The sequence below is a fragment of the Molossus molossus genome, unplaced genomic scaffold (genome assembly GCF_014108415.1).
Source record: "Molossus molossus isolate mMolMol1 unplaced genomic scaffold, mMolMol1.p scaffold_m16_p_1, whole genome shotgun sequence".
NCBI classification, from domain to species: domain Eukaryota; kingdom Metazoa; phylum Chordata; class Mammalia; order Chiroptera; family Molossidae; genus Molossus; species Molossus molossus.
This window is the reverse complement of record NW_023425344.1, coordinates 36,501,253-36,514,044: the sequence shown is the minus strand read 5'-3', so window position 1 is coordinate 36,514,044 and position 12,792 is coordinate 36,501,253. Positions and strand designations below refer to the sequence as shown.

The window sequence follows — 12,792 nt, the reverse complement described above, 5'->3', positions numbered from 1 at the left end:
GAAAAGTAAGATCAGGTTCTGAAGCCCTCCATAGGAAGTCCTCCACAACAAAATGTTAATTCCAACACAACCCATCAAAGTACAAATTTATTTTGATGTGAAATTAGTTGCTTAGAGTATCAATGGATATTAAGTTAATAATTTTATCATCTTAAAGTGGCTTTTGAAGAAAGAATTTGAATAGTTTTTTGTTTTTAAAAAGTGACGGAGGCCTGGCCGTGTAGCTCAGTGGTTGAGCATCAACCTACGCACCAAGAGGTCGCCAGTTTGATTCCCAGTCAGGGCACATGCCCGGGTTGTGGGCCAAATCCCCAGGGAGGGGCCAAAGGAGGTGGCCAGTTGATGTTCTCTCATCGATGTTTCTATCTCTACCTCTCCCTTCCTCTCTCTAAAGTCAATACAGAAAAAAAGATTTATTAAAAAAAGAAAAATTGACTGAGGCCCAGCTGGTGTGGCTCAGTGGTTGCTGCACATGCCCAGGTTTGGGGCTTGATCCCCAGTGAGGGGCATGCAGGAGGCAGCCAATCCATGTGTCTCGTGGATGTTTTTCCCCCTCTCCTCTCTAAAAGTCAATAAAAACACCTTCTAAAAAAAGTGACTGAGGAACTTGGAGCCTATGCCTTTCTACTCAGTCCAATAAGTTCTCCAAGTTAATGGAAGTCTTCTCAATTCTTTCTCTGATCTTTTCCTGCTGACATAAAAACTAAGGACCTGCCTCTAACATTTGCCCTTCAATCTCACCCTAACACTTCAGCTACAGTGGAAATTTTTGGAACCAAATCATTAAGATATTCAAGAAACCTAAGTTCCTTTATTAAAACCTGTTACGAAGCTCTGGCCAGTTTGGCTCAATGGTAGAGTGTCGAACTGGACCAATGAGTCGTGGGGTGGATTCCGTGCAAGGGCAGGTACCTCAGTTGTGGTTGGTCCCTGGCCCAGGTGGGGGTTGTATGGGAGGCAACCAGTCGATGTGTCCCTCTTGGTTGATGTTTCTCTCCCTCTCTCCCTTCCACTCTATCTGAAGAGAAACAGAAAAATATCCTTGGGTGAGGATTAAAACAAACCTGTCATGAAAATTAGCAAATATGCATAAAAATAGTATTCAATTAGACCTTGTGTATATATCTCCCAGTTGACTATCAACCAAAAACATTTGTTTTGAATACTTGTTCCATCCAGCTGCCTCTTTTTGGTCAAAGTGTTTTAAAGAAAACCCAACACATCGTATTTCACCAGTAAATATTGCAGTATTCAGTATGATTGCTAAGAATAATTTCAAATCCATACTCAGCTTCCCCCATTGTCTAAAAATACCTGTTTTATGGTTTGTTTGAATCAAGGTTCAAACAAGGTTTTCTCATTGTATTTAGTTATGTTTCCTGCGTTTTTTAAGCCTCTTTTGGTCCAGAAAAAAGTGTGCCCCCTCTCCACACCTTAACTTTAACAGTTTTTGAGAAATAGTTCAGATAGCATAAAACTGACCCTTTTAAAGTGCACAATTCAGTGGTTTTCAGTATATTCATAGAGTTGTGAAATTGTCACCATTATTTAATTCCAGAACATTTTTATCACTCTGAAAAGAAACTTCCCATCCCCCTCCACACATCCTCTGGCAACCACTAATCTACTTTTTGTCTAGATTTGCCTATTCTGGATGTTTTGTGTAAATGGAATTACCCAAGATGTGGGGTGTTTGTGTGTGTGTGCGCGCGCGCGTGCACCCGTGCACCTGGTTTTTTAAACAGCATAGTATTTTCATCATCCAACAAATGAGGAATATTATGCAGTGCTGGGACATCATTCCTTTTTATGGCTGAATACTAATTCATTGGTAAGATATACTGAATATTGTTTATCCATTTATGAGTTGGTGGATATGCCTTTGACTGTTGAAGAAATGTCTGTTGTCTTACAGAGTGATTCACATCCTGAGTGCCTACTCCTGATGCTGTTTTGTTTGTTTCTGTTTTTCTCATAGACTTGAAAGAAACCCCACGTTCTTGAAAACATGGTTGTCAAACTTTAGGGTATAGAAGAACCACCTGGCACGCTCGCTAAAGGTGCAGAATTTTAGGCTCCATGAATTAAGAGTTTGATTTAGTGGACTCGAGGGGAGGCCTAGGAATCTTACACACATTAGTTAATTGTGATGCAAGTATTCCCAGATGATAGTTTGAGAAACTCCATCCTTAAACCAGGATTTTATTGGCACTTAACATTTCACAGGAAAGCCATAAAAGCAGCTGGTACGTCATTGCCTAAGACTTTTAAAAAGTGAAGTTAGAAATATTACTTAAAGAATTAATGAAAGGGGTCTAAGCTAATACTCTGGGTGATGTCTTCTGGGTTGGAGATAGACATTTGACAGAATGACGGTTTGCCCTGGCCAGGTAGCTCAGTTGATTGGAGCATCGTCCTGATATGCCAAGGTTGTGGGTTTGATTCCAGGTCAAGGCACATGTAAGAATCAATGAATGCAACAAATCGATGTGTGTGTGTGTCTCAAATCAATAAATAAAAATTTAAAAAGAGAAGAAATGATGGCCAGGAGAATTGTGTGGTGGATGTTACTTAGTCACCCTGGAGTGAGTGAAGTAGCCAAATTTAGCTTTAAAGGCGATGAAGCCAAATAGCCTCTATGAATTAAATTACTGCACAGGTCTTTACAGTATTGACCTCAAATTTTACAAATGCACTCAGGTTAATTAACTAATTAGAGTACTTTTGGGTTCAGGAAATTTTAATTCTTAATCTGAAGCTATTTTTTTTTTTAGGTGACCAAGAACAAAGTAAATTGTAGATATTCAAAGAGCAATCCTTTTACTCTAGAAGCGTGCTACCACAAAGCACAACCATTTTTGCTTCAACGCTTTTTCATTATATTTTCCATTATCTAAATAGAGTATTTTACAACACCAAGAACTCCTGAGTAGAAAGAGTTGTTTTCCCTTAATTTAATGACAAGAGTTTCCTTTCACTTAATAGATGAGTGATGCTTTTAAGGGTCTTTTAATGGTATCAGAGCAGCAAATGGAGTTCCATTTACTCTGTGTGCATCATTAAACCGTCACAGAAGAGGGTAATGTGGTCAAAGAAAAAAACCACCAGTGCTTTTTTGGGCTTTGAGAGAGAGAAAACAACAAAAAATGGGATTTTAGAATGTGAAAACTGAGTTTTGGCATTCAAATACATTTCCAAGGGCATTCATAGGGGAATTATCAGGGGAAAGGAATCTTTCATTCTTGAGCAACAATAAACTCAACTTCTTGAACTCACCTGACTTGTAAGGGGTGAGTGCCTACAGCGACAGTATATTTTTTAAAACTTTTTATTAGGTAAAATTTCAAGCATACCCGCAAGTAAAGAGAAGACTCATGTAAACTCCACATACTCAGCATCGAGCTTAAGCAATTAGCAATAGTTGGTCCTGCTTGTTCATCTGGCCACCTACCTTTATTTTTGCTCCTTCATTTTCAAGGAAATTTCAGACACTGCAATTTAACCTGTAAAAAATTTTAGTTTGCATTTCTAATTGATACCATTTAAAAACATAACTATATGCCATTATCGCACTTAATTATATAAAACATTATTGATTTTCTATTTTTTATTGTTGTTCCACTTATTTATGCATTCACTGGTTGCTCGTATGTGTTCTGACTGGAGATCGAATCCACAATCTTTGTGTATCAGGACAACACTAACCAACTAAGCTAACTGGCCAGGGCAACTATATATATATAATTCATTATCATGTAAGCCCTAAAACCTGGTCCTTGTTCAGATTTTCCTGACTGTCTCAAAGTTGTCCCTTTGCAGTTGATTTCTTCTAAACAAGATCCACACATAACATTTGGTTATGTCTTTAAGTCTCTTATTTTGTAATAATCCTCCTCCTTTATCTGAACACTGTTTTGTTGTAGAAATTGGGTGATTTGTCCTGTAAAATGATCCATATTTGGATTTGTCTTTTTGCTCTCAGTGTATTTAACTTGTTTCTTTATTTAGCTTGTTTCTTTATTTCCTAGAAGCTGGCTTGATGAGATTCAGGTTGAATTTTCAGTGCATCACATCAAAAGGAACAAGAACGGCACAGTCCCATTTTTCTGGGCTTCATTAGTGTGTTCAGGTGGCGTCAATCTGATTCCTTCATTTTCATGTTGGCTGCCATCCTTTCACTGAGTGTCTTTCTCTTCTATTTATGTTCATTCCTTATACTCCTTATTCCATTAGCTGTAAGATAGTAATTAAATTTAAAAATCATTCCTTCTGCATTTATTAACTGGACTTCTATAAGGAACAGCTTTCCCTCAGAGACTATTTGGTTACTCCATAAACTTCATACAGGGAAGGCAGGATACATTCTTCCTTTCCTTATCAAATTTCAGAGCAATATAACCTCCACTAGTGATAGGGAAGTCTCATATTATTATGAATTCAGGATTTTTCTGGTTTGCATTTCATCGGAGTAGGTTCTTAAAGTTGATGCTGGAGATGGGATCATGAATTGTTGGCAGCAGCCTTCCGGATGGTGTTTCTCAATGACCACAAATGATGGATATAACAACCGTCTGGGAAAATAGTTAATATGTAAATTCCTGGTCCCCACCAGGACCTACTGGGTCAGGCTTTGGGAGTAAGCCCTGGGATGTATATCTCGAACAAACTCCTATAGGGATTTCTAAAATAGCTATGGAATGAATACTCTTACGGGGCAATCTCATCAGAGCTTGGGGAGAAAGCACCAAGTGGGTACACACCTGAGCAGTTACTTAAAAAAAAAGTCATGAGATTACCCACTGAAATTCAAGAGAAGGGAGGGTGGATAAATTAGCTCCTTCAAGAAGGGCCTGAGTGGTGCTGGGCAGTGCTAGAATCCTTGCGGTGCTGTATCTTGGTGAGACAGTCTAGGTTCTGACTACCCATTGTTATTAGAACGCTGGGAAACTTTGACAATAAATTCTGCACCACAAGGTTCTACATGGCATTGAACTAATCTCTCTTGTGGATTCCATGGACCTACTGGTTTACATCCAGAGCTTCAGATCCTGCACAGCTATTGTCTACTGGGCCCCAGAGATTCCCACTGCATGACTATGTCACTTCAGGTAACAGTTCCACATCTATTTAAGACATGGAGTGCCATTTGCATTTGAAGTATCAATTATCACTGTTACGCTTTCTATTTTTGAATTGCTCATCTTTAGAGAACTCACTTTTCAATATTTTATTAAAATCCTCTAATGCTTGACATTTTGAGCAAAACATTTGTTTAGCTGGTTTTCCATAAAAGTGATGATCCATTTTTGTAATTTTATTTGCCTTCATTTATTGAATTTTAAAAAGCATTGTTGATTACACTGACTCACAGGAAAAAAATATAGATGCTTTAAAAAAAGAGCCAAACTTGCAGATCTTGTCAAGTGAATTTTTTTGCAGATTAGAAAAAGCTAAACCACATCTCAGCATTTTTCTACCAGGTACTTGGGAAGAGAGAACGGGAATCAAGTTTCTGGGGTATAACAGAAGTCCCAGATCTCTCTGGATGGATACAGCCACTTTATATGCCAATGAGGCTCTGTGTTATGCCAATATCCAGCCCATAGAAAGGGCATGGCAAAGGGCAGGACAGGGTTGGGCAATCCAGCAGGACCCTTCAGGGGACCAGAATTATATGCAACCTGTTGTGAGAATCTTTGAGTTGCTGGCAACGTCCTGCATTGTTGCTTCCAGGCAGAAATCTGGCCTTAGGACTCTTTGGTTAGGGCAGGGTCATAAACTCGAATGCCTGTGGGGCCCAAGGAGATAGCATAAAGGAGTGAAGAGACCTGGATAGGAGACTGGTGAATTAGGGAGACATGTCCCCACTGAAAGGCCACCCCGACTCAGCTTCTGGCCTTGACCAGGATTGTGGACCCTGAATAGCTGGAGCTTTTGAAGTTTTAAGAGACACTGATAGACTGAATTTTTATGTGAGCTCTCTAGATATCAAATGTTGATGTTAATTCAGATAGATTTTAAGGACAGCCACAGTTAAGCTAAGTATCTGTGGACCACTGTTCTGGGACTCTTGATTGAGGGGTTGAGGGGCCAGAGTCCTTTAAATTAATACCACAATGAAATGGAAGGGAGTTTGTATTTTTCAGATCAGAATGAGAGAAAGTTGGAGTCTGTGGCTGGTTTGCTGATGCTGTTAGCAGAGACTCAAACCATACACCTTATAGGGATAAATTGGTTCTATTCTGGTCAGTAACCAGGGTCAACGTTCATGGCCGTGTGCCTTTGTCACCGAGAGGCTCTGGATGAATGTAGATGGATCAGTGCAGTCAGAACTAAGTCCACGCTCTACTGATTGTGGGCCAGCGGTGACACCTTCCTATCAGGAAGCTATCACATTGCAGAGCTAGCCCCTCTCTCCTGACCCCCACATCCTCAGAGGAAAACAAAGCTGAGTATTTCCATTGATTACCTTATAAAACTCTAAGCCTTGACTTGCTGGAAAAAGAGGTAGTGAGAATTAGACTGACTGCTTTTGTCTTTCTGAAGAGTGATAGCCAGACAGCATGTTCCATTGGGATTGAATTTCAGTGTCAGGTTGTCTTCTAATTAGTCAGAGAGAGAAAGCATGGCTATATAATTACAGCATATGGACACAGTGATACTTCATGGTTGAGTGTTCTTGAAAAATTCATCTGAACTCTGGGAAATCAAATAGAGTTTAAAGAGAAAGGCTAGACTTAAAGCACGTTGAATACAATTCTGTATCCTATAAAAGGCTGTGTGTATGGACTACAATTCTAGTTCTGGCTTTGTCTGCAGCTGGTATGGGTCTTCATCATTTAAACTATCTTGGCTCCAAGTGATTGAATTGGGCTAATCTAATTGTAATAGTCCATTATTTTACAGCTTACACTTCATTTTTTTTAAAAAATGTTTTTATTGATTTTTTTTAGCGAGAGAGGAAGGTACAGAGAGGTAGAAACATTAATCGGCTACCTCCTGCATGCCCTCTACTGGGGATCGAGCCTAAAACCAGCTGTGTGCCCTGACCAGGAATTGAACCGGGACCTCTCAGTCAGTCCATGGGAGGACGCTCAATCCACTGTGCCACACCAGCTGGGCTACACTTTGTTTTTTTAAGCTGGTTGTTTTTCTGTTATTGCTTGTAATCGATTACTCTTCATTTCTCTATCTTGTTTTGTTTTGAGAGGATAGTAGAATTCTTCTGTTTGACAGAAGTTTCAGATGGACCTGTCATGTCTATGTTATTGTTTTTTTATTAGTTGGGACATGGAATGATTACTGAGATAGGCCTAAAAGGAAATAAGATGATGTGGATTCATTACCAAAAATATTTTAATGAATATTATAAAGTCATATATGGTTGGTTCTCTCTGTTCTGCTGTAAAAGGAAACACATTTAATTGTTAATTCAAATACAGTACTTAAATACCACCAGAAAATACAACTATAGATATAATCGCTAAAGTTAAAAAGCCTGATGATGCTAAAAACGGAGGGTGCAGAGCAGTGGAACTCTGACACTCTGCTGGTGGGAGTGTACATTAGTGTGGCCACTTTAAAACCTGTTTGTCATTATGTCCCCAAGTTGAACATATGCATACTCTGTGACCCAGCAACTTATGCCTAAGTATATACTCAACAGAAATGTGTGTGCATGTTCACCAAAGAACACATAACAAGAATGTTCTTAGAAGCATTTTTGGCAATAGCCTTCAGTTAGAAACAACCCAAGTATCTGCCAATGTTTAACTTGTAAATAAATCGTGATGTCTTCATACAATGGAATACTATAGAGCAACAAAATTAATGAACTACAGAATTTCTGAGCTACACGGCTGATTCTCATAAATGTAATATTGAGCAGGGAAAAAAAAGGCAAAAAAGAGTTATACACTGCATGATCTTATTTCTATAAAAACACAAACAAAGCCCAGGCAAAACTAACCTACGGTGTTAGAAATCCAGATAAGGGTTACCCTTGGGGAAGGAGAGGATAGTGAATGGGAGTAGGGAAGGCTTCAGGGATGCTGGTAAGGTTCTATTTCTTCACCTGGTGTTGGTTATTATGGGCATGTCTGTTTTGTGACAATTCACTTAAGATTTATGCACTTTTCCGAATGTATGTTTTAAAAATATTAAAAACAAAAAAATTGAGGCTTTGTGCTTAGACATAACAACAATGCCTCTAAAAAGTTGAAATAACCTATAGGAATTAGTAACAGCTGTTGCTGAAACTCATTATTTTATAACACTGACTTCAGCCAAATTGCTCATAACTACCAATCCCACCCCAAAAGATAAGTAAGCTATCTTCAGTTGCCCAGTTGATTAAAAAAAAAAAGTCCAAAGTTCCCTATTGAAACAGAATTCTATCAACAATAGTGCAAACCATTTGTAATCATTTGAATCAATTAGTACTGTTGAAACTTTTGAACCCCTTCACCTAGTTCATGCGGACCCTCTCAGGGTTACCAAGTGAACACAGATAGTATTTTGAGCCAGTCAGGTCCTCACAGCCTAACTCCTCTTGGCCACTGGTGGCAGAAAGTGATGACTGGCATGCGTGCAATGCCTTCCTAGGCACACAGCACCACAGCCACCACTAGGAGGATGCTGCTCATGTGGCCTTGTCACTGTCACCCTTAATCTGGCCATCTGACCCTATTTCCTGGGAAGAAATGGAGGAGGAGAACTTTAACCCCTGACTGAGGACAAAGCTGCACAGAGAGAGAGAGAGCTCAGTACTATCTCATCTTGTTTTCATATCGTTGCCAGCTTTCTAGAAGGGCAGCACCAAAGAGAATTGTAGGTGTTTCCCCCCAGGTGCCACTTGGGAATCCTTGCCGTCCCACCAGGTGGCAGTGAGGTTGTTAAACCTATGGAAGGAATCACACCTGCGCTGGGAGGACACCAGGGTATTCTCTGGCAAGAAGACATAATTCTTCCTTTATTGTAAGTAGTGTTAATGGACCTGGAAGGAATCCAAATGTCCCCAAAGAAAGCCGGTTCTAAATCTGATCAGGCTATTAGAACCACTATACCCTAGAGCAGTGGTTCTCAACCTTCCTAATGCCACGACCCTTTAATACAGTTCTTCCTGTTGTATGTGGGCGGACCCGCCTGGAGACGGATAGAGGAGCAGTGTCTATGTTTTCCGATGGTCTTGGGCAACTCCTGTGAAAGGGTCGTTTGACCCCAAAGGGGTCACCACCCACAGGTTGAGAACCACTGCCCTAGAGAGTCTATACTTAGAGTTCTTCCAACACACACCCCTATTCCACAAAGATTAACATTTCATTATAATGTTGATGAGATGCCATAGGAACTTAACTCTTGTTTATATTAATTAGCCTGTGGTAAAATTGGTTTCCTATACCTGCACCCCCCACACACACACCTGCTTAAAGTCACAGAACCTATTGACAATGTAAAGTGAGAACTTACTGTATTTACCCTGAGAGACACGACTCAAAGCAGTCAGTACCCCTCAGGAGTGATGGAGCTTCTATTCCTGTCTACTGCCAAGATGAAGGACATCTCATATTAATTTCGCAACCTAATGGATGGGATTCCTCTTTCTCAAAGCTCTTTGGACTTTGATCTGCCACCCTGCCCTTCTAATAAGGGAACTCCATCAAACCTCACTTCTAGGTTAACTAGCCTCTCATCTTTTGATGACAAACATACTCAGGGTCTCTCCACACTAATAATCATAGTAAAAAAGGACTAATAAAATGATCAAACCCTTCCATTGACTGCTTTGCCTCTCATAAGCTGCTGTCTGAGATCTCCTTATTTTACAACCAAACCTCTCTAGAAAATCTCATTTTAGAAAAGCTCATTTGCTTCAACTTCTTGACCACGCACTTATCTTCTGAACCCTCCCTTCCCCATACCACGAGGGTGTCAGTTCTACACCGTTCAGACCGGGACCTGGAGGAGAGAAAACCGCCAGGAAAGTAGGGCAGTGAGCGAAAGGGTCTGATCAGGGGTGCGGAGTGCTGCAGGCACAATAATTACTTGCTAAGTATCTGAGCCTCCCGTGTGTGCATGCAGCACTGTGCCAGCCACTGCAGGCTTCTAAAGAAATGTCAAAAGTGACCTTTGATAAACAAACAAACAAAAGACTTACCAAGGAAAATGGGACTAAGAATTCTTCTCTGGAAGTGAGGTCTGAACTGAATTTTGAGGAGTGGACTTGAAACAGAAGGAAGAATAATCGGCTGAGGGTAAAGGGAGTTGTGAGCCTGCAGACTTGGAAAAATGAAATTAGAGTGATATTTTTGTTTGATTTAAGAATTGGAAGAAGGGGGGAAAAACTGGAAGAGGTGGAACAGAGCCAAATTAGGGGGTCCTTCCAGGAGCTCCTCATTGAAGACACTTTTGAGTTTTTTGTTTACTGTCCTATCTTCCCCTTCAAAGTCAAACATCTTCAGTCTGTCTTCTGATCTCCCTTTCACTTAACAATCCATTCCAACATGTATTCTATCCTAACCCTTCCATGCAAGCTGCCCTTGAGAGAATTCAAAGGACTCTTGAGTTAAAAGGCCACAGTGAGATAATACACGAATTGAGGCAAATTAAACTCTCTGAGCCTCAGTTATCTCTTCTCTAAAATGGGCATTATAATACCATTGCCTTCCTCATAGGGTTGTCAGAAGGATTACATGCATTTGAAAGCCTTGCTCAAGAACTGAATATTGCTACTATTTCTTGACCTCTTAGCTGTATTTGATACATTTGACTGCTCACTCCATCTTGAAATGGTGGAATTCTTCTGGACTATCCCCTTGTTACCTCTCATTCTACACACTCCCCCTGGGCAACTTTGTCCCAACCGCGAGCCCTCCATTGTCTCCTTTATCTTCTTACTCTTAGATTTACCTCCAGTCCAGACATTTCTTTCGAGCCCCAGATTTGTGCTTGATATATGTTGTCAGGTGCTTCACGGTAATCTCGAACTCAACACCTCTGAAAGCAAACTCACTTCTTTCCAACATCTACAAGGAAACTTCTCCTTCAGCATTCCCTACTGCAAAAAAAAGACATTCATTTTCATTCTAGGCAGAACCTGGGGACTCATTTTTGACTCTCTCCTGTCCCTCATCCCAGGCAATCACCAGATTACTACCTCTAAAACAGAGTCTCCTCCTCCTCCTCCCCCCCCCCCCGCCCTCCTTCTCCTTCTGTCCTATTGCCACTCTATCTAAAACCTAGACTACTCACAACTCTGGCCGCACCCGAGTGCTTTTGCTTTCCTTCAACTTTCTTTCCCCATATGGTAGCCAGCTAGAGTAATCCCTTTTCTCAGTTAATCAAAATGGATGAGCAAATAAAATCTAATCATGTTCCAACCTAGCCTGAAAATCCTTCAATGGCATTTCAATTGGTACTTCAAAATAAGCCAGTTGTTCCAAAGACTTAGGGAATCTTAACCACCCATAAATACACTCATGATTTTATATGCAGTTTCCTTGTGATAGGAACTCTAATTTGATGCTCATTTCAACATTAGATTCTCTTTACTAATACTAATTGCATGCAAAAAGTAGCAAAGACATTCATAAACAATGCCAATGAGCACCGCCAATGAAACCGACCTGTGCAAGCACCCTGACCGCCTTCTTCTATCTTAGGATCACCAGTGCCTCACACAGCGTCTGGCACAAAGTTTGTCCTTAATAAATATTTGTTCGATGCATGATGAAAAAGGAAAAAGGCTATCATAAAGTTCCTCATAGAACTGAAATATAATTCACAGAAACCAGTTTGGTTTCAAACTCAAGTCTATAGCCAGCAAAATATTTCCCCCTCAGATGGCCAAATGTTTACTAACACATGCATGTCAAATGAGCTGCAATAACCTATTTGACAAAAAGGGAAAGGAATGGCTGTGCCAGCCACAGTGCCTAAGACCACATGAGATTTTGGAAAATTCACTACACAAGGTTCCTTTGCTCCAGGAGCTTCCAGGCTATTGGAGAGAAGCAACTGTCCAGATATTTAATATTTGATTTCATGGCTCCTCCTATGGACTGTGTCTTTCTTTAGGTGTCAAATGAGTAAAATCTACCTCTTCATGTCTGATGAGGGTTGGGAAATAAACATTAATAAAAAAAAAAATCACATGCACAATAAGAGCAGCTATCACATGGAGTGGTCAGTATGTGCCAGGCATATATGTAGTACTTTATATACACTAATGCAATCACTCTCTCTGAGGGGTGCTCTTCTTCATTTTATACATAGAGAAATTGTGGCATAGAGGGGTTAAAAACCTTGCTTGGGGTCAGGTAGTCTGCATCCAGGGTTCATTGTTGAACCACCCACTCTGCTGCCTCTATGCTGTGTGCTATATAGCATAAACATATTTATAAATATAAGGTCTACAAAGGGAAGATGAATGGTGCTCTTGGAAAATATAACAAGGGCATCTCATCTTGTCTTAGGTCATTGGAAAGCTGACTGTTAACTAAGCAAAGTGGGGAAGCAGGAGGGAAACAGACAGGAAACTGGTAACAACAGAGGGAAGAGTGTGTAACCACCTGAATATGGGAGTTTTTTGCTGGTGGTGGTGGCAAAGAGCAATCTGGAAAGATTTCACAGAACAGGCAGATCTGGAGGAAGAAGGCCCACCCCCACCACACACACACACACACATTGGTTTAGTGCCTAGAGAGGAAAAGGAAACATCATGAATTTGGAATGAACTTAATGAATTTTGGGGGACAGGGACACTGGTTATTAGGATTCTTTCCATGGTGAGTA

General features: G+C 40.4%; 1 long non-coding RNA gene across 1 annotated transcript; it reads right to left on the bottom strand.

Annotated features, from left to right (window-relative positions):
* Positions 1 to 9,493: 9,493 nt before the first annotated feature.
* LOC118624772 lies at positions 9,494 to 11,049 on the bottom strand. Its single transcript, XR_004958449.1, has 3 exons — positions 10,909 to 11,049; positions 10,157 to 10,278; positions 9,494 to 9,542 (listed from the first exon to the last, which is right to left on the bottom strand). It is a non-coding gene; the product is annotated as an uncharacterized LOC118624772 (long non-coding RNA).
* Positions 11,050 to 12,792: the final 1,743 nt, after the last annotated feature.